The 22,387-nt window shown below is 41.0% G+C and overlaps 1 protein-coding gene across 1 annotated transcript in view; it reads left to right on the top strand.

Moving 5' to 3' along the window:
* Positions 1–11,563: 11,563 nt before the first annotated feature.
* Positions 11,564–22,387, top strand: part of foxp2 (forkhead box P2) — a 98,845-nt gene continuing 88,021 nt past the window's right edge. The window contains exons 1-2 of the mRNA XM_038995581.1: positions 11,564–11,636; positions 14,435–14,488. The gene's annotated coding sequence lies outside the window, so the exon portion shown is untranslated. The remainder of the gene's footprint in view (positions 11,637–14,434; positions 14,489–22,387) is intronic.

Consider the following 22,387-nt stretch of genomic DNA (forward strand, 5'->3'; position numbering starts at 1 on the left):
ACATCCAAAATGATCTTTCCTCCTATTTATAGAAATTATGATGGGATGATCATTCTCACTTAGAATCTTCAAAAATGTCATGGAATTGGATCTTTTACGAAAAATATATTGTATTTTAAACACTTTAAAGATTTTAATCTTAATCGTTGATGCCGTTTATAAAATCTATATGAATTTATTTCATTTTGAATGTACACTATTCCCTTTTATATATTTATCATATCTGCACATGCAGATTAACTGGTGTGAATTGCAAGTTTGAAATTGTTTACAAGTTTGACAATGATATGTAATATTTGTTTTTAAAGTAAGAGTATTGTTCATTTGTTGTGCATAACAAAACGGAACAATAAAATACTAAAAGCATATCCCTAACATTTAAACAAAGCAGAGGTTTGAACGTCACATTGAAATTAATGTACCTTTTTTTACACATAAAAACGGATGCAAATTATTTCAATCAAGCTTTTAATCAATACAAATTTGTTTCAGTTTCATTACGCCGACTTTATAATTTAAAATATATATACGTGCATTAAGGAAAATGTGTTTTTCCTGTATAGGTAAAACAAACAATTTTCACCCAATATTTTATCTATAGGAAGAGTAAATAAACGTAACATACAACAGGTCAGACCTTGCACGTCAATCTCTCCGGTCCACACCGGTCAATGTAGGTTCATTGCAGTGAGGAGCAGACAATGCGTTATAGCAAATAGCTTTAACATATATAAAGGTTTAAAACATTAAGATATTTCTTAATATATTGATGTCTAGCACTGGTCTAATTTTAAATGTTTACAGACAAGACTGATCAAATTGCAATGGCACAAAGATGACTATTAAGTATATTGATCACACATCAATAGATCAAACGATCAAACGTCATCACCATTTACATTCCAACGTTAGCCGTATGTATAGCTTATTCTGATGAGTTTGCGTGTTTATCTAATCTCATCATGAATCATAGCCTATTTTAACATATTTATTCTGCACATGAAAATATAGTAAACAGTGGGCCTATATAAATTCTCTTTTCAAAAGAGTTAAATGAACAAAAATATTATAACAAACCGTTAGGCTACATATTTTTGCTAATGCATTTTCTTTGCGCTGACATTACCAATATACACCCTTATTTGGGACTGATTAGTTAGTAAATGTGCACTAAACGTTTTAGTAATTGCTGTTTTGGTGTCTACATAATTTATTTCCATGGTGTGCACATACCTTCCAAATAAATATCCGTGTTGATGCTCACATTGATTCATATCTGTTTAAGATCAGTAGGTTAGTCTACAAGTAACAATGTATATGTTTATTATAGAATAGATTACACCTTATTAGGATATTTAAATATTTCATTTTTCAAACTATTGTCTTTCTCCTGTGGCCAACTGTGTATAGATCTCGGGGCTGGCTTCATCTGGAACAAGATTTACATGGAAATGGGACTGTTTGCTTATCGTTGACTTCCAAAAAGGAACATATATATATATTAATATATATATAACTTGCAAATAGTTTTTTGTTTACATAGCAGGTGGACATGACGTCACATGGGACCGTAGCACTCCGAAAAATAACAAGATTTAACTCCGGGTAAGTGCCTCCCCTGGGGCTGCATTCTAATAAGCTAGTCCAAAATAGTTCGTGGAATACATCTTGATGTATTGAATCGCATTGCAAAAACAAGCTACTTCTTCGCATCACGCGTCATGCGAGAGCATTCAAACAGGACTCAGTGTACTGCTTTTTCTGTTACATTAGTAATAACAGCAGCATTGACTGAAGACAGCAGGAGCGCAAGACAACGCTTGTATCTCTGAGTGCAGCGCCAACGGAGGAATATTTGAGCTTTTATTTACTCTACGGCTTGTTGTTCATTTTTTTCTGCTTTATGGTTACTTGTACAGTCACGTGTGAAGATTTCTTGAAGCTGAACGTACACCGACTTCTTCTCACCTGGAGGCTCTTGTTTTCCATTAGGAAATAACGCTGCGTTTTGGTAAGTTTGAACCAACGTGTTTATTTCTTTCCACCCTCTTGAGTTTCACTGATTCTCTTTATCGATTATTGCTGTCTACTAACTGAAATTATGATGCCATAGTTTGTGCGGATGATTGTGAACAACTTCAAATCATCCCAACAACTATATATTGCATATGTATATATATATATATATATATATTACATATTTCATGTTTGTTTCTTGTCGTGTACGTCACACAATAGTCGACTGTGCTTTTTCGTTGCCAATGACCCTCATGCAACACTGTCCGGCGTGTGCAGCCAATAGGGAGGATAGAACTCTTCTATAGATGACCACTGACTCGCTGAAGCCGATATTCAACAATGTATCCTACGCATCTTTCATTTCAGTATATCAGAGATGGAACTACGTATTGCCATTAGCACTAAATACAATACAACGTTATGATTTTTTTGTTGTTGCGTAGGTTGAAAAGTCAGATAGAATAGTTGTAGGCAACCAGTTGAAAGTAGCCTACCAATTCAGAGATGCATTAACTTATTCTGATGTTTTTGATCTACTCATAAAATATCCTATAGGTTAGGCGAATTAATTAAAAAATATATGTAATATTCAAAGTCACATTCATTCACTGGAATGGAATCTCAAAGTATTCTCATTTAAATGTAACAATGAAAGTTTGAAATGCAGATACATTTATTTTTGCCCATTGTTCCAATTATAATTTGGAAAGTACAGCATTCACCACTATCATATTAATATGCAATTATTGGGAAAGTATTTTCTCTAAAACTCAAAGTTGAGCTATTATAACTGATTCATTGATAATAATGTATTGCAATCTAGTTTACTATCTGTGGTAATGAGAATTTTTTTGTAGTGTCGTTATCAGTTGTGCCACAATTCTTACTATTATCATCACCTATGCCTAATACTACTATAGTACTACTACAGTAACTTACTTCACTACATTACTATTATCCGATGTCCCTTTTACACTACAGTTACTACATTACTACTGTTGCTGCTCAGACTACCAATGCTTCAAATGAAAGCAAACGTATAATAGTATAACTAGCTGTTGATGGGGATGATGATGAAGATCAATGGTTAACACCTTACCGTTTACATTCTTGCTCCATTCCTAGCTACAGCATATTCCATATCTTCATAGCCCAGGTATAAAATGAGAGACCAGTTTCAGCATTATCCTCATAGTTCTTAATGAGCATGATGGACTTGTAGTTTGGACGATGGGTTTCTACACATTGGTTATGGGCCTCCCTAAAAACACTCTAAAGTAACCCACTACTTTAGTTAGCACTGCACCTAAATCGATAGCCTAGGTGTAGCTTTTTTTCTTATAGAAACGCTAACAAGGTTCCCTCAGTGCTGCACCCCTACGCATGCCCTTGGATCAGTTTTCACCCCTGGTGGCTTAACAGGACTGGACCCTTTTGTTCAAGCCGTGGGTGCACAGGTGTTCCCCAGCCTGAAATGCAGGTGTGCTCCACTGTTTCATCACTCAACACTTTTCCCCTTCCAACGCCTGTTGTGAAATATTTTAGGACCATACCCTATCAGCCCCTTGTTTGGAACCTCTGTAATCATTGCATGGTAGGAACTATATCAGTCTGTAGCTATAGAGGCCCTGTTTCAGTGCTTTTTAGTTTGTTGTTGAAGTTTACTTTTGGGAAAGTAACCTAATATTTCACTCTGCTGTCTGCGTCAAGGCTATATGGTTGAATGTGGACAAATGGTATCTGACCAGCATTAGTAGCGCGGTGCACTTATTATTGTGCCACTCTGCATCCATTTTCTGATTGCTGCATTTATCATTTTGTGGTTTGCTGCTACATTATGGTAATATGAAAATGAATGTCCTCCCAAGGATGAATAAGTATACGTTTATCATACCTTTTAATCATTTATCAAAATTGAAGCTGCCATATATAACTTTTTTGGGCAAACTGACATAAATCACATAGAAATTTGAGTAATAGATCTGTCATTCTCATTGAAAGCAAGTCTAAAAAGCAGTAGATCTGTTCTATGTGCACTAGTTCTATGCTTCCGTTCTTAAATTTCGTGTTTGCATCTTTTACTTTCGGTTTTGTACACCAACTTCAAATAGCTGAAAATACAATATTTTTGGTTATTGATTTTTTTTTTCTCCCACAGCTGTTTAGATGGTACAATGATTCTCTACAATCTAAAGTATACATTGTTGTTTTGTCACATAAGCTCTAATTAGGCGAACTATTCAAATTTTAGCAAACAGGAAATGGCGGAGCGATTTCTGCATATTGCACCTTTAGGTTTAAGATTTCAGGCAACCAGTCACAGGTTAATGCATGATGTATGCTAGTAACTGAGAAATAGTAGATGACTTGTTCTGTTTTGCATGTATATTGAGTCTTCATTTAAATCATTCAAAGGACATGTCATGTAGTGCAGTCTGTATTTTGAATAAAGTACATACTGTTTTATTTTCATTTATTACATAGCAACTTTGAAACAAATACCTACTTTTTCATTTAACTGAACTCTAGCCTCTCTCTTAGCTTTTGTATCATACCACCACCCATCCCCCAACATTTTATTTTTTATAACTATCAACTATTATCAACCTTAGAGGTGTTGCTCTGTTTTGGGGGGAAAAGGAACAACAAAGGGTGGAGCACCCATAGTTTCATTTGTCTAAATATGAGCCCTGTACCCTGTCTGTGTTTTAATGTATGGGCAAGTCAACTCTGCTCTCTAAGTCTAATGGCAATTAAACTGGAAAGCTTTCTGTTTTTATCCCGTTAACTTCATAGAAATGTTTCCATGACAACCTCCATGCAAGTTAAAGCAACCAGAGGTGATCAAGTTTTTTCTCCCTCCCTCCCTCCCTTCAGTAAGAATGGAATTTGTTTTGACAGTTTTGGCCTTTAATGGCACTTTTGTGCTGCGTGAAAGTATTTGTTTACCAGGATCATATGCTGCTATCTGTCACCCTAGAAGAGATTGACTTCTTAAGATAAAAGAGTATATAACATGCTTAAGAGGCCCCCAGGCACTGTAATAATCCACATAATGGTAATGGTGTTTTGTGTGCCACAGTAACTAAGAGGCCGGGAGCTCAGACTTTTTTAGTTACGCTCCGGGTCACTTCTATAAGCTGGACTTTCTGCTGTTGTGGGTAAGAAACACTGTGACTTTTGGCCAAGGAAAGATGTATTGGGTGGGGTCAGGGGATATGGATTAAACGGAGATTGCAGTCTGACTCAAGACTTAAGGCTGCGTTAAGTGTTGTCTTTGAAACAAGTCTCAACACCGACGTGTTTATTTTACACTGAGCATTTGTTTGACTTTCCGGACTAGTTTGGAGGAGTGTCTCATTGCTCATTGCGTTATGACTCATTTTAGAACGATGGGATGCTGATAACCGTTCTCACTTGTCAGTTTGAAACACTTGCCAATATTTATATTTATGTATAACAGTCCTAAATGCCCGTGTTTCTAAGATAGGCATCTAAATATCACCTTGTACGTCACCGTGCCACGATCTCAGGGTTGTTGCAACACAAACATATGACCAATAACATGTGAGCCGCAGGTTCAGCGGGTTCCCAAAACCTCATAACGACTCCTGTACTTTGACAAAGAATAGAACCTGCAAACTGCAGCCAGACTTGTGACTGATGTAAACAAACTTGCTTTACCACTAACCAACAAACCATTGTTACCATTGCAGTCTACCAATGCAGTCCTGCTGTATCGGCTAAGGTCTAGCAGTAGATGCTTGATCATGACTTATAGACCTTGACAATTGAACCACCGGTTGACCCTTTAAAAGGCCATTAGTTCTACCTGTTACGTGCACTTGCTGCGTTTCAACCTGTATTATCTATGAAATTGTGCGATGTCTCTTTTAGTGGTTTGATTGCCAAACGAGAATAGATTTGATCGTTTTGGATCACTTCTTGTTCACATTTTCCCCTGTTTTGTGCAGCCAACACTTGTTTACTCTACATGACAGGGATGACAGGGATGCCAGTCCTCAGTGGCCCGGAGTAGTGTCACACTTTTTCCCCATCCCTAGCAAACACAACTGATTAAACAAATTGCATTTTAAACCGAAGATCATGATTTGTTGATTATCGGAGTCTGGTGTGTTAGCGGGGCTGGGGCAAAAGTGTGACACCAATCATGCCCCCGAGGACTGGAGTTGCCCATCCCTGGTCTATGCTATGGTCACAGCAGTGTAAAAGAATGACAGCTTTTGCGTTTCTTTAAGTCACGGTTGGATGGAGAAAGAAGGGACAGTGTACTGGGCTGGTGTGAAAGAATGTGTTGGTTGCAGGGTCTTGCCCTGAATCAAAGATGGATGGTCACTCATAGTGAACGGCAAGGTCGCCATCACTCAGGCGAAATCTGCCACAAGACTGTCTGTATCACCGTAAACAACTACTCACTTCAGACAGATTGAGAAATAACAGGGCTATTGTCCTAACTCTACAATTGTTAAACGGTTAATTAAGAAACAGGTCACGTTCACAAAATTGTGGAATAAGTCATGTCTAGATCTGAGTGCTAGCTTCATCTTACAATCTGATTATATTGTTGGTCAAATTAACATGGCTTTTTAAACATCTGGGGCTCATTGAAGTTCTAGGAAAAAGGGAGGGAATGGCTAGTATTGATTTGAAGCAGGCATGTGCTGCTCAAACAGCAGGAACACAAACAAACACTGACCTTCCTCTCACTGGTGCTGTGTGTCTCTGTGGACAATTCTGTTGGAGAGAGAGAGATGGCAAAAAAAACTGTTTATTTCAAACATGTTGTAAAAACACAGGATTTGTGAGGGTAATGCTTTTTGACAGGCACATTAGGCTGCAGAAAGAGCATCGAGCTCGGGGCTGGGGGCATATGGTGCTGCCTTCTGCCGGCGTTGCTCTAGAACAAGTTACAACACTCTGGCAGGGTCACGACGGTCTCAGGTTTGTTCCTTCTGTCTCGCTGGCTCGTCAAAATCAAAACAGCCAGGGAAAAAACAATAAGGCTTTTACAGCTTTTGTCTTTCAGAAAGACATGGACACACTTTAAAGGACAAAAATGACATTCTTGGCCATGCTATTTTACAGTGATATAAAAGGGAGGCCATTTTCTGGAATATGCCTAGCTATTTGTTGTTGTGTTTTTGATATCATGGCCACATTATAATATCTACTGCACGTTGGCTAGTTGATTAGACCATAAATGTCTCTAAGAGTCCTATTAGCACATTCTAATACTTTGAATACTTTAATGATTTGCCAATGTATAACACAGAGGTGACATTACACGCTTATAAGCTATTTACTAGCTAGCTATTAGTAACACTTCATACCAACATTTTGCCCGCTATAGAGTTTCCTCAAACTTGTACTTGGACAGTAGTCCTTTTGTCATAGGGCCATAGTTTTATTTCCTGTAATTTCAGAGGGATGTACTTGGACATGATGAAGTGAGATGCTGACGCAGTGCTTTGGTTAGAACAGAGGGGATTGGTTGAGAGTAATTACAGGCTACTGTGTGGCTTGTAGGGTTTCCCTGGATGACAGGGCCATGAGCCTTCATTCAGCCACTTTTATAAAAGAAATGGCCACAACATATGGGCGCAGCAACACAATGGTTTATTTTTATGATATTTGATGGGTGGTTTTTGATTTAGATTGTCACTTCTGGCAACCAGCAAGGCAGATGGTGTAGACTTGAGTGCCCATCAGAGCCTAAATACCTTCGGGCAGCTGTTGCTAATAAACTTTTTTTTTGTGCATTTTTTTCCTTCTAACATGGTCAAGAGGAGTCAAACCTGTTACAACACCTGTTTCTGCATATGTAAATCTGTTGATTTGTCATTTCATTAGACAAGAAAAAAAGGTAGAGGTCCCTCGTGGTTGCAAACGCGACTGGCACTGGGCCCACTTGGCACGGTACAAAGACAAAAGGGAAAATACCTTAGAGAGAGAACGAGGGATGGAGGGTTTCTGTAGGGAAGCCATAGGATGCCTCCTCTGTTTTAAGCTCTCTATCTGGAAGGTTGCCTGCAATTCTGAAGAGAGTGGAGTGGGTCCCAGAGACTACTGGACAGGGAAGAGAAGGCGTTCTCTCTCTCTCTCTCTGTCTCTGTCGCTCTCTCTCCCTGTGAGAGTAGCGGTGAGGCAGGACATGCCCAGGAGCCAATGACTGGCACACGCGTGGCTGCCACGCGCCACACGCTTCCCTCCCAACCCACCCATCATCTGGTGTGCCCCTGTGGCTCTTGCCTCTCAACCACATGTGCCAGGGTCTGCTTGGACTCAGGGGCTAATTGTTCTTTGGTAAACCTAACGGCATGCTTGTTGGATCCCGACATTAAAACCGAGACGGGAAGGAAGATCGTGATCTTTCTAATGCAGTTATTTTTCATGAAGTCTTGAAGGTTTCGTTTATAATCTGGTCTGTGTAGCTGAATGTAACAAATGCACCATGAAATTAAAGGTTATTGCCTGAACGTTGTTCGAAAGCTTGGAAGATTAGTGTTTCTCTGTGCAGAATTAGAGCAGGGAACTTGATATGGCTCGTTCTTGCATTTGGATGTTATGCTCCTTGAGAGAAATGGACTGACATGCGTCCAGAAACAATGTTCATTGCCTTGTCATCTTTCCATCTGTCCTCCATTCTCTGGTGATAATGAGGTATTTGAGGCACTTAATGTTGAAGTGTTGCTGATGTTGATACTGTGAAGCCAATGTGTAATAGCATATATTCTACTCTATCCCACTCTATTCCACTGTCTTCAGTAGTCTTGACAGACCTGGGGTTGTATTGGCCCCATGCAGTGAGCTGGTCTAATGTGGCCCTCCTCCAATAGCTGTGGGTTGTTCTGATTTGTAGCACTTCCTCTTTCCCTTCACACAAGCAGCCAGACAGGCAGCATTAAAAACAGGCACAATCCCCCTCTGATACAGGAGTTCATTAGAGATGGGCCTTTGATGGGCAGCCTTTTTATGTGACTACGGGTTTCAAATACCTTGATGTAGAAGCTTAAGAATCCATTGTGCAGTAAGCCCTCCTTTTGATGCGACTTATTTAGATCTGCATAGTAAATCAAGGAGAGTAAATAACGAGGCAGCAGATGGAAGCAAGGAGATAAGGCCCCGGCCCGAACAATCACATTTGTATTTTGTTATGATGTTGACAGCAGCTAAAACTCACTAATCTAGCTCCACTGATCTGCATTTCAAAGAAATCTCATTTAGCAGCGGGGAGGATAAAGTTCTTCCCATTGTGTCCGTTTTATTGCGTTCTTCGTTAATTTATCTGCTGGCAGATTTAACGTTCGCCGGTGCTCGGGGAGGAGAGGAGAGAGAGCGGCGTGCGCTGTGGCGGTGGCGTTGCAGAGAGATGGGGTCTTAAATTCTGTGAAAGCGGTAACGTCTAGACTGCGAGCCCAGGGTAATTACACGTCCGGTGATGAATAGAATGAGTTTGAAGACTCATCTTTGTTCGGGGGCCTGAATTGCTCGCCTAACACCGATAAGGACCATTTGGTTCCCTGTAGAAAATATTATTGCCGGTGACTTTGCTATAATGCCCCCCCCCACCGCCGTAACACAAGGATGGTATTTACGTTAAAGATAAAATTATTGTGTACAGTAATCTGACTTGTTAGCATAATGTCCCTCTTTCATCCCCAGACCCTTCTATAGCTGCTGTGGAGGTATTTCTGCCCTCCATTTTAAATAGTTTATCTTGACTAAGTGCAGCGCTTTATGTAAATAACAGCCTATGGTATTATTAGGCCCCTTGAATGCTTGAATGCAGCCTGTATTTATACGTTGATAGAATTTAAAGATCATTTTTTTGTATTTAGGCTAAGCATAAAGATATGTGTGATATTTGTAAATCTCTTGAATTGGAGGTCACACAGACTAATAGCATTCTTGTTGCTTTTCCTCTGAATAGAGTATTACATCTTCACAGACCACCGCTGTATTGAAGTAAACTCAGCAAGTCATTTTGGATGAATGGAACATTAACTCAAAATTATGTTTTTATCCAACTTATAAGGCATTTTACTTGAACGTTTATTCACACAAATATAGCTAAGTGTTAAGTAGTTTGATGCAGATTTGGTGTTGTGTTATTAGTCCTTTATTACATGTTTACTTAGCCTTCATGCTAGTACTAAACAGTATAGTATTTTCGTTTGAAGTACATCAGTACTAGAATAGATGATTGTGTACGCTAACAGAAACGTCACCATGCCTATTTTCGCAATAGACAGTACAGTAGATGGAAGGGGAGATGTGTATCCTTTTCCCACTGCACAAATGTTACACGGCAATCTGTGTGTGCACTGTGCAACACTTCTTTCCCCAAACTCAAACAGTAAAAATAATGACACTTGGCAGGTTTTGTTTTCCACGGTGCTCTTTGGGCTGAGGGCTTTTTGTACAGTTCAGAGAGCACATTCCACAGGATTCAGCAGTTGCTGGTTGCCTACAGGGGTCATTGGAATTTGGGAAGAAAAAAAAGAAAGACAAATTCTACAGGAACGTCCAGGCTGGGCCATTGGTCCATGTGTCTTAAGTATCAGAGAGAGAGAGAGGCTGCCTGTAAAACACTCGCTCAACCACGAGGGGAATTCAAATGTTGCGAGGGGTCAAGCGCTTAAACACGATGTATAGGCATTAAAAGCTTCTGAGAGGTTATGTGGCTGCAGTTTGTAATTTTTACCGTAATGTAATAAAATATAGCAAACTTTAGAAAGATGCATGTGAAAATAACAGATTGATGATTGAGGATTGTTTGATACAGAATTGCAGTTAGGTGTATTATAAGGACATGGAACATGTCATTATTGTCGTTAAAACCTGTCATTTACTGGTTGATCATTTGAGCCTTCAAGGCACTGCGACCTTTCGCTTGGGGAAAAGACACTTCACATATATTTCTTTAATGTGTACTGTACATTACCTAAATTCAGAAGATCAGCCCTCATCTTTCTTGCACAGCCACACACACACACACACACACACACACACACACACACACACACACACACACACACACACACACACACACACACACACACACACACACACTCGCATGCACCCACAAGTACACCCCTCCTTTTTTTTTGCAAACTTCACATTTCCCTAGTATAGGCTACTTATCATAATGAACGATATCTGCAAAAGGCCTGCGATAAGTGATAGGTATGGTCGGTGTTGATAATTTTCGGTTTATCGTCTCAGCTCTAACATGTACACACAGGTACATATTCACTCACATGCATACAGTCATCTAACAGGCAAATCCAGTTGTACTTTGTTGTTCCCAAGTTTATTGCTTTCCCCTAAAAGCCATACTAATAACACTCATGTGAAAGAAAACCTACCCACATTTATCCTATACATGTTTGCGGCAGCACCATCTACCCCATTTACAATTTACTATTTGAATTGGAAACTTGGTTGATAATGTTTTACTGTATGGGAACATGCTTTTGAGTAATGGTTTCTCTCTAATCTGCTCTCCCTCTGCAGATCCTCTACAGACATCTCTGGACTGGAGTCCTTCCCCTCCTGGAAGAGACGGACAACAACCACACGTTTTCACCCTCAGGGTAAGTACTATAGCACAACCTTTCATGTCCTGTCAAAGGTTTTCTCCCTTTGGACTGATAATTGCTGTGTGTAACTGTGTAACTATTAATGGATGCAAACAATGTTCTTCCCCGAAAACATAGCAAAACTACACAATCTGTTTCAGTAGCTATAGTTAGCTAGCTAACTATATAGCTAGGTGTCATCATCTAAAATAACCCTAATTTATGAGACAGTTCTTATTTGATTAATGGTGGTCGGACCCATCTATGTGTAGCTAGCCACAATAAGGATTAGCCACTATAGTGGACTTTGCGGTTACCCTTCAAAATAAAAGTATGTTATTGACAGTGATGCAAATGTATACAAATAGTAGAATTATGTCATAATTGAATAGATCATGCTAAACGAGGTTGGAATATTGTTATATAAAATCAACAAAAGACAATAATTTGTTAATTTGACAAAAATCTGTTGAAATCACACTGGATGTATTATACTTTAGAATTGCATTGGGACATACTTATTTCACTGTACAGCCTTACCTATGGATTGTGGATCAATGACATGGGGTCTGTCTACTCAGTGACACCCAGAGAACATTAGCATCGTAGCTCTTATTGCGAGTCTCTGAAACAACTGTGAGTTGAGCCACATTTATTGTCAACCTAGGTGTATTGAACACTATTCTCGAGGAAAAACAATACTGCGTGGATGTTTTGGAGTCTGATAACTCTGAGGAGGACGTAGGGGTAAAATATCTTGGGTATTGAGTAGACTGTTACCCCATTTCATTGATCCCCAATCCTTAGGTAAAGCTGTAGAGTGCAATAGGAATGTCAATACACACAATAGGCTGACTGGGGAGGTGATTTCACACAGTCACAGTCCTGCGATAAGAGCTACAACACTAATATTTGCATAAACTCTTCACAGTTGTGTTCTGTGGGTGTCACCGAGTAGACTGATACCCCATTTCACGCTTCACGTTCCATTTTTAACATTATCTAGTCTAAATATGGCATGATTACAACAATTGTAACCTTCTGCATCACTTTCAAAAATGTACTTTTATTTTGAAGGAAAGCAGCAAATTCCACTATTGTGCCTAATCCTTATTGTGGCTAGCTTCACAACACATAACCTGGTCAGGTCGAGCCTACCTAGACATATGAAGCTAGCTGGCTGCTTATACCGTTAGCTTTGGGCAACAGTGTTAAGTAGCTGGCTAGCTATTTATTTCCATGAACTGAAGTTCAATTTCAATAGGCGAAAATCAAGTGGCTACCTAGCTAATACACACAAGGATTCCTAAATCATTGCTAAGAGTAGTGAAATTGACTGCAGTTTCTACTGGTCATTGTTTTCAGGCTGGTTGTATTGGGGCTAGCTAGGTACCAAGCTAAAGCTAGCTAGCTTCCCCAGAAGTTGCGGTCAAACAAATAATGCTTTATTACCAACGCAGTATTGTAAACACGTCATTCGTGGCCGGTGTTTGCTTGTTTGCAGACTTTTTTGTACAGCTTGACAGTGCTACTGATAGTAGTGGTGGCGCTTGGCTTGCACGTGCAAATTCAGAACACACAACATTCTATAATGGAACTGTATTATTTGACTTGTCAAATTAAAAGCTTATTTAACGGGTCAAATAGTGTTATTTGACGTGTATCTTTTTTGACACGCAAAGACCCAAACGGCGTTCCATAGTATGTCGTGTAGCTAATAGCAGTGACACTATTACTGTGTAACTCCGGTAGGGCAACATCTGAACAATAGCGCACTTGGTAACGTTAGTGTGTACCGGTGCTCGACCAGTCGCGAAAGCCAACATCACCCACGACAGAGAACGGTTGATTGTCAAGGGCAATGAATTCCATTATCTTGCCGTTAATGGATTTCGCCTTTGAGTTAACTCGCAGATTTTTTTTTACTCTTTCAAATGACTGCTCGACTTGTTGACTGCTCGATCCACACAGCAGACATTGTGGGCTAGGTTAGGAATGCTGTGTTGCAGTTGTAGCGCAAAATTGTACGTGGCGTCATTGCGTCATGTACCTACGTTATATAGGTATGCACGTCACCTTTGACATCGGTTTTTGACATCGGCGTTAAACTAGACATCGGGCCGATACCGATGTTGGCATTTTTAGCTAATATCGTCCGATTCCGATATGTTCATCGATATATATCGTGCATCCCTAGTAACTATACTTAATATTTCCATCCAAGATCATTAATCTCAGAGGCGTCATGCATACCTTTTTTTGCGAGGGGGCACTGATGGCCAAATCTTTGACTTATGCATAAAATAAACTATAATTTCTCAATTTTCAGTGTACAAATGGACGAAACTTAAAGGTGTTTAATTTTGTTGTCGTTTTTTTACTTGTACCTGGGCAGGAGTGTTACTGCTATAGCCCAGCTGAGGCACAGTTACCACCATAGAATGTAACAAATCTTCATCTGTCCACCATGATAGAATTCCACCTCTGCAATGAAACCTTTCAGGTTGCGCCTGTTTGGTCTTCACACTTCATAGCCTTCCAATCTACTGTAGCTTTGAAGTTATGATATGTATTAGATTCAACCAATGTGGACTGGGAGGAAGGATATCTGAAAGTCTTCTTAGTGAATGTTGGGGAAAGTTTTCTAGACGCCCATATTTAATTGAGAATGATCTGTCCGAACACATCACAATAAACAGAGGTTATTAACACCGAGAAGCTTGACGTGTTGGAATGTATTATGTGTACATGCAGGAAGGTGGTGTTGAATATACACCAGAATGTTTGCTCATAACCAATGTTCATTTGTTTAGGATGAAATATGCAACGGCTGTGAGAAGAGCATCCACATTCTGAAGTCCAAAGTGGTGAGTCACACTGTCTTTTACACTGATCTTTTGCATGCCCTGTGTTGTGTGTTTGTTCTGATTATTGTCCGATCAGAACAGTCACATCCACTGCCAATTCATGTTGAGATCAGCTCGAGGGATTCACATACACTGGTCTTTTGAGGCTTGAGGTACAAGACAAGACAACTCCTATAAAGTGATAAAGCTCATTCAAAATTTCAAACTGAGAAGCGTCGATGCTTGAATCATCGGGAGACCCAGTGGCAACACACACACACAGTTTGCACAACTCAGAGCTTCTGTAGTCCCCTTCGATTCCCCTCTATGAGACGCTCAGCTTCTGTATCTGTAGCCCCTTAGATTCCCAATGAGATTCTCTATGAGACATCCAGCGGTGATAACCGAGGCAGTTTGTCGTCACCAAGTCAGTACAAAACGAGCCTAAAGAATCCCAACCAGCACAGTAAGTGTGACACACACTGATTATGTGACTGCTACTACGGCGGAGGCCTGCCGTCATTACTAATGTGTCCCCACAGCAGCCAGACTGAGACAGACACACAGGTGGTGTCTCAGACTGAACAGAACATTGCCAGACGGTAAACTGCAGTAGCGATGGGGAGGAGAAGCCTCATCATCGTGAGGGGAATGAGGGAATGGAATTTAGCCGTAATTGGATGGGAGATAGATATCGAATGCTAACTTGACAATGGGTGATTGTTCAGTGAGCACAGAACAGTTGAAGTGAATTGCTTTGCAGCTAAAATCAAGTGTAAAGGTACTGGCTTCTGTGTTTGTAGTCCTCCATAACTTCTCCACTATCAATTATTAGTGTAATTAAATGTATGTTGCAGGTATTTCTCAAGTATTTTTCATAGAAGTCACCCCATAAACTTTTGAATTGGAATAATTCTGTGAAAAAAAGTCAGGGCTTGCGTTGATCTGTTTTTCAATGTTGCGGAGGAGAACTACTCTTTGTCAGGTTCATTCCTGAACCCAGGCCACTGGTTTAATTTGATATTTTGACCCCGTCTGAGGAAGAACGTCTATTTGTCTCTGTATTCAGCTGCAGAGTTTTGCCTTTTGAGGTCCCAAGTATGATTCAAGCGAAGCAGCTAGGAGCCAAGCGGAGCGAGAGGCTGGGTTAGGGTGGCTCAGCTCAGCTGTAGGCCTCAGCCCCGGCCCACATCCCAAGAGTCATCTTCACAAGACTAAGCAGAACCGAGATTCCCTTCCCTATTCCGCCTAAAAGAGATTTGAATATTAGTTTTTAATTTGTTGAGTATCCCATTTAAATCTTCAAAGATGAACTCTTAAAGTATATCTGTTCTGGAACAGAAGTACTCTAATCATCCCAAAGAAGTATAATTGACCTAACTTTCACATTACTGTGAATGTACACATATATACAATCTACAGCAATTAAAGCATATCTCTGGCTAGTTTAAAGAAGCAGGCCACAGACGGATGGCTTTTCCTCAGACTTCCAATTTGGAATTGATTTCTTGTTATAGATCAGAGCTTCTGTCATTTCATTTCCAAAACCCTAAAGGGTTTTCTGAGCCAAGGAGTCCGGCTGGCTTCCCCCTGAGTAGGAGAGGGTAACCTCCACTACTGGGGAGGGAGAAGAATCAAAGGGACTTGAGTCGTCCCTGTTGGCAGGCTCCATTGTGGGTCTGATTTGGGATTGGAGGGGATGGGGATGGAGATCAGGCTAGCGCCCATTTTTCTAATCTTTATCCACCATTAACCCCGGCGCCCAGTGTGCGGCTGGGATCAGGTCATTGGTCAATCCCCCATTCAGAAACACCCCGGAATATTTCAAAGTTAAGCCCCGTCTACAACAAAAAAGTATTACTCATCAAACGTTCACTTTCTCACTCTCCAGTCCTCCCAAGGATCTGCCTGCCTCCCCTTCTTCCCTTCCTTCTTATATTCCTCTTTATGGTCCACTGTTTTGTCTTCCCACTTGGAGGGGAAAAAAGTTTTGGAACTTCCCCAAGTTTCCATATTCCAGTTTAATGAGGTTTGGTTTGGGGTCTGATAGTGTCATGCTGTGAGCAAATTGGACCAAGAGTGGACCCACGTCCTACTCTTTACAACTCTTTGGTTGGATTAGGAGTTGGAGTTTTTTAAATACAATTCTGGAATTGTACTTTGCCTCACAGGAAATATATATTCACACCTGATGCATATATTTTCAACCTTCCCCTCGTCCTTCACTTGGCGCAAGCACACCATGTGTAGCCTATTGCTTCTCCACAGTATGTTCCTTCAGTTTCCAAAGTCTAACAAGGTAGACTTTTAAAAAAAACTTCAAATCTGTTTTTATCAAGAAAGACCTTGGCGCTGATTTGTTGTCTCTTTACCTTTTCGATCCGTTTTGGTTGTTACAAGGTTTATTCGCCTCTCCTCCTGCCTGTTCAGAAGAGGAGTAATGAGGACCCAGGAAGAAAAGAAGAAGAGGAGTCTGGAATAGATAGAGTGTAGAGGAGTGTTTGTCTGGAGTGGACAGTTGCCATGAGAATAGAGTTACAAAAGGGGGTGTCTCTACCTAGCTGCCATCACTCCTGATGGAGAAGACACACTGACTCAATGAGATTATTGATCCAGAGAGGAGAGGAAGGGGGTATGCTAATCAACAGTGTGAATGGCCATGGATGCAGTCCTGGCGGGCGGCTGGTCAGTCAGCCAGTCAGTATCTCTCTAAATGTCTCAAAGGCTGAGCAGATCACACTGGGGGTTGTGGCCCCTTATAAACTACTCATAGGATAAACTATAGGACTTAAGTCCACCTCCCCATTCAGCATGCATTGGTCCCTGCTTGCTAAGTACTTTGGACATGACTGATTGCGGATACTGTATGCACAATCTTAATTTTTTATAAACGAGACACATCTAGTGTTTCACATGTCATTCTTTCCCTCTGACTCAATTTGGGAAGAGCCTTGGTGCGGAAGCCCAGCCTGATGGCATGTTTCCAAGTGCCTGAGATTATTGTGAAACAAAAGCCTCAAAAGGCATGAGATCAGAGCGGCATGACATCAGAGCGGCTTGACATCGGTTTGAACTCGTTATTTCAGGTGGGAAGAATTACGAGCCGCTACAGTTGCAGGTGATCGTGTCCAATGAATTGGTTTCACATAGTTTCCCGTTCTTTGCGGCAGGTCTAATGTTGATTATCTCGACAGTTTGAACCTGTGCGTTTTCGTCGCAACATTCAGGAAACACGGTCATTTTTCTAAACGTACACAAAGCCTCTGTTGTTATCTTTTGCTATCTGCTTCCTTTGGATTAAGATAGGTGGGGATTTGTCAACACAATGTTTACCGATCATGTTGATAGAATGTATGCGTGTTATAAATATATGTGCCCTCCCTAGCTCCTTAAATATCGTCATAAATCAATATATGTGCAGCGCAGAAAAGAATACCCATGACCCATTTTGAATGAACTGTGGCTGAATCCTATGTGGAAGTTGAACCAAAGTGAAAACATTGTGTAAATGATGTCAATAAAATAAATACGCTATTAGCAGCTATTGGTTTCTAAGAATCCTACATTTTTAAACCTTTGAAGCAATGGAGTCTGAAGGATTCCGGCCTCCTGCGGTGTTATAAGACTCTCCGATTATTGGAATAATTGGCCACAAAGAAGGTTCATATAAATGTAAATGATAATACATGTGCTCAGTTTCACATGTTGTATATTATGCAAACTTTTTTTTAATACTAATCCAAATAGAGTAATTATTCACCAACACCACCAGGTTTACATCTTTCATTTTGATCGTATACGTCAGTAGCAGTCCAAAGTGTAACACATTTTTGTTTTGGAACATTAAAGAAAACTTAACTGAGATTATTAAGATTGCGAATTTGGCATCAAAATGTAGCGCTGTGTTTGCTCTTCAAGTTAAGATCCTGTAGATAACGCTATTTCACAAGCTATTTTTCCTTGCTTCAAAATCAAGCCCCAGTCACAGCCATTGCAAAAGCTTTTACTACAGAGGCAACAAGCCAACTGCTTTGTTCATTATGATCATTTGATCGGGGCTTGAAAAGAGACGCGGAGGGGAGGAAATACTACAAGCGCCTCGAATCCCACTTCCCTGTCCACAAACCACAATCCTAGACAAAATGTCACTTGCTACCTGCTTTTCCCAGAAAGAGAAGAAAGCATCTGTCTATGTGTCGAGACGACAAGCCGACAACTCGCTTGATTTGGGTCAAAACCCTGACAGGAGTTGGAATGTAGAATCTATATATGTTGACAAACTTGGCTACCCCTCTGAATGGGGTTTCTGATTACACCTCATCATGCGTGGGAATTTCAGTGTGTCCCCAGCCCTCTCCGAGAGGTGCCTCTCGGGCAATCATGTGGTCATACTACCTGACTCTGTGCTGCTCAGAGTGCAGTTGACAAAAACAGCCTGAGGCACATCATGTGGAAAAGATTCGGTCTGCATACATACATCCTGTCTGCAGCACCTCTCCAGTTAAGTGAATGAAGCACCAGGCTGTCTGTTGGTCCTGCTCACCTGTGAAGGGAAATGGTGTGTGTGAGAGTGTGTGTGTGTGTGTGTGTGTGTGTATGTGTACTTGTGTGTTTTTCCAACTTTCCCCCCTAGAGAGCCTCTCAGTTATACTCTGCCGCAGCAGTTGAGTTCCACTCCTTCTCATGTCATGTAAAATGAAGGTCCCGGTCAGTGAGAGCTTTCACTTGTCAGTCATCCTGAAGAGGTCCTGGGGTGTAGAGCTGCTCACCTGTGTTTATTGTACACTTTCTTGACCTTACTAGTTTCTTTCTCTCTCTCTCTATCTCGCTCTCTCTCCCGCGCTTATCTCATCCTCTCTCTCCATTTTACCCACTCTTCCTCTCTTTTCCTTTACCCCCACCCCTTCTCTCTTCCCTCCCTCTCCCTCCCTCTATCCATCTCTAGTCTCCCTTCTTCCCTTCACTCTCCTCCCTCTGTCCCCTTCTCCCTCCCTCCTGCTCTCCCTCCCTTTGTGTTATTAGAGCCCTCTCACTGCACTCGGTTGCTTGCAGCTCAGCCTGTCTGCAGCGTTGCTCCCTCCGCTGCACCTCGCAGAGCACACACACTGCTGCGCTGGCTTTAACGCAGACTGACGCCGCTGCCATAGGACTGATTGAAATTCGTCTCTCAAAGTTGCTAATGCTCACTGAACCATTTTATTGAAGATAAAGTAAATAAAATAGGTTGCCATATGAGAATTCTCTGGAATAGACTGGAATGATCTGGCAGGTAAAACACACTCACTCACAGGCAGGCCGGCCGACAGGCACACACGCACGGATGCACACACGACCGCATACACGTACACGCACACAAACACTCACACGCACGGAGTGTGAAGAGGTACAATTCCTATTGGCTCATGGAGTTTTGTTGATGGACTGGGTGGCGGAGGTGGGGTGGTGATCAGGAGGTATGAGGGAGAGAGAGGTATTTTCTATGGCTCAGGAATTTCACAAGTCCAATGTTTTTTAAGAAGCTTTGCAGAAAGCTAACAGTTTGATTTAAAGCCTGTTCCAGGGAATGCCACCTATACATTCACAATCTATAGATTGTACGGTACAGCGTCCTTGTCTAGCCCATACTTTTGTGATGAGGTAGTGTACATACGTATGAATGTATGGTATGTGGACGAATGACTATCCTAAATCATTGTATGCTTAGGGTAGATGACACGTGTATTGCTAGCATGCAGAAGTTAGCATCTGAAAAGTTGCTTACAGTATTTGCATGAAAAAGGAAAATGTCCTCAGGGCTCTCATCTATTTGTATTTTGTTGGTTAGTGGTAGGAAACTGTCCCAAACCAAATAGCCCCTGACGACAGTCTCAACTGTGTCGTAAAACTCTTATTGACTGTAAATACAGAGTTTTTCCATTACTCTTCAACTTGTGCCTACACAAACAGCCCGAAGGGTGCACATCAGCCAAAGACGTTCATATCATTTTTTTCTGTTGAACTTTAAACCTCCTTGCCTTTTCTTTCCCATTAATATTTCAATATATTTTCTGAATAGATGGACTAAGTGTGTTGGTTGAATCCCTGACCCAGTCATTGTTACTTCAGGTTTAACCAAATCACATAAAAATGATCATTGTGTTCATTTCTTAAACTTCTTGTAGACCACTATGGACCCCTCGTTTAAAGAACCTGGCTACCTTTCATATTCTCAACCAGAATTATGTAAAATTCCCCTTGTGTTTGATACGATTCCTTTCTGCATTGGAAAGTGGTATAGGTGACAAGGTAATACTTTTGCCATTGTGCTCAATAATAAATATTCTTCCAGGTCTTACTCAGTTGGCTGCTCACGAAAGAGCGTTTGGACTGTGTGTGCATTGTCGCAAGGCGGCGAGGTCATTGGGAATTCAGTCTCTCTTGCTTTTGTCAAATATTTCTGTGCTGTGATAGTTTTCTCATTTATTTAGTGAATAGTTGGGGGTGGATGGAGAGAGAGAAATAGTTTTTACATTATGTAAATGATGGAATGGGTCTCATAATCTCACATGTATTCATCATAGCAGACATTGGACCCTGTGATACTGCCCTCCATTTTTACCATTGTTCGCGTTTCTCCCCTCTTACTGTTCCTCTCAATGGCTGTACCAGGCTTTAATCCAACCTGCCTTTCCAATGACAATGTTTACCACCTATCATTCAATAAGAGACCAAGAAGAGCACAATTGCCTTTGTAAGTAAATGCTACATGAATGCACCCGAGCCAGCCACAGAAGAAAGGGATTGTTAGCAGTATGAGGATAAGGTTGAAAGGAAAGGTTAGTTTGATGTGTGTGTGTGTGTGTGTGTGTGTGTGTGTGTGTGTGTGTGTGTGTGTGTGTGTGTGTGTGTGTGTGTGTGTGTGTGTGTGTGTGTGTGTGTGTGTGTGTCTGTGTGTGTGCGTGTCTGCGTGCGTGCGAGCGTGCGAGCGTGCGTGCGTGTTTGTGTCTGTCCTCATAGGAGAACCCTTTTTGGTTGAAGGTAGAGCGCTCTGTTGAAAACGTTCTACCTGGAACCAAAAAGTGTTCTTCAAAGGGTTCTCCTATGGGGACAGCCAAAGAACCCTTTTTGGTTCTTGACAGCACCTTTTTTTTCTAAGAGTGTGTAGTTCCACGTAGGCTAGACAGCAGCGTATGTTTCTGGCATTAGCTAGAGATTAACCTGTACAGGCCCTTTGGAAAGGTGTCTGTCTACGGAACAACAAACTGACATCACAACATTAGGTAATTATTGCCTGTAAGTAGGGATTAGATTGTAGATGTTGACAGTAAATTGGCCCTCCGCATGTGTGTTTAATGCACCTTTGTGTGGATCAGACACACTAATGCACACAGGCAAAGTGTCTGCAGGCACATACTAGAGTAAGTCTCACCACCAGTGTCCCTCCCCCCGCCCCTTCCTCCATTTTTACAGATCACCACAAAAGGAGTCTTTATTTTTTTCGCCCGCCGCATTGTCATGTCTCTTTCTGTTTGTGAGATTGTGCATTATAAGTGAGCTAATGAGGTTTCTAAATATAAAGATTTGCTCAGACTCCTACAGTGTGATGAAGGCCAGATGTTTGTCTTGGCGTGTTCTTTTTTCGCTTTTTTTCCCCATAAATTGTTTTCCCTTCAAGAGTCTTGACAGCATTAAAGATTAGCACTACAGTATAGCTGCTAACAACCATTAAGTATTTTCACCATTGTGTCACACAGTGTTTCTCTGTGTTTCTCCCCCCCCCGCCCCCACCCCTTCCTTCGCGCCGAAGCAGGGAAAATGAAAAACAATCATTCTGACCTCTGGCGACCCTTTTTGACGCACAGTCAGTTAAATGGTTTGTAAGACGTTTAATTACCAAATGGTATAATCGTTATTCATCTCATCATTAGATGTATGATATTA

The sequence above is a fragment of the Salvelinus namaycush genome, chromosome 6 (genome assembly GCF_016432855.1).
Source record: "Salvelinus namaycush isolate Seneca chromosome 6, SaNama_1.0, whole genome shotgun sequence".
Lineage (NCBI taxonomy): Eukaryota > Metazoa > Chordata > Actinopteri > Salmoniformes > Salmonidae > Salvelinus > Salvelinus namaycush.